Source organism: Nannospalax galili, unplaced genomic scaffold (genome assembly GCF_000622305.1).
Source record: "Nannospalax galili isolate Female #2095 unplaced genomic scaffold, S.galili_v1.0 scaffold146, whole genome shotgun sequence".
Classification (NCBI taxonomy): Eukaryota; Metazoa; Chordata; class Mammalia; order Rodentia; family Spalacidae; genus Nannospalax; species Nannospalax galili.
Genome location: NW_008357929.1, coordinates 6,596,232 through 6,596,824, shown reverse-complemented (window position 1 = coordinate 6,596,824; position 593 = coordinate 6,596,232). Strand labels below are relative to the sequence as shown.

Genomic DNA, 593 nt, shown 5'->3' with positions numbered 1-593 from the left:
AATCTATATATGACTCTTGGTAGGATGGTCATTTTCACAATATTAATTCTTCCAATCCATGAGCATGGGAGGTCCTTCCATGTTCTGATGTCTTCCTCAATCTCTTTAATGATTTAAAATGTTCATTTTAGAGGTCTTTGATGTCTTTGGTCAGGTTTATTCCCAGATATTTTATTTTATTTTTTGCATCTATTGTGAAGGGGAGTGTTTCCATGTACTCTTCTTCTGATTGCTTGTTATTGGTATCTAGAAAGGCTACAGACTTCTGTAGATAAATTTTGTAACCTGCCACTTTACTGAACATGTTAGTAATTTCTAGGCATTTTTGGTGGAAATTTTGGCATCTCTTAGATATAATATCATATGCAAAGAGGGGTTATTTGATCTCTTCTTTTCCAATTATTATTCCTTTAATTTCTTTCTTTTGTCTTATTGATCTTGCAAGAGTTTCAAGCACTATGTTAAAGAGAAATGGAGATAGTAGACAGCCTTGCCTGGTTCCTGAATTCAATGGGAATGCTTTCAGTTTTCTTCCATTTAGAATGATGTTGGCTGTGGGTTTGTTATATATGGCTTTAATTATGTTGAGATAT

The 593-nt window shown here is 33.4% G+C and overlaps 1 protein-coding gene across 3 annotated transcripts in view; it reads right to left on the bottom strand.

Annotated features, from left to right (window-relative positions):
• Positions 1-593, bottom strand: part of Stx8 (syntaxin 8) — a 277,290-nt gene that overhangs the window by 120,875 nt on the left and 155,822 nt on the right. The gene's annotated exons all lie outside the window — the stretch shown is intronic.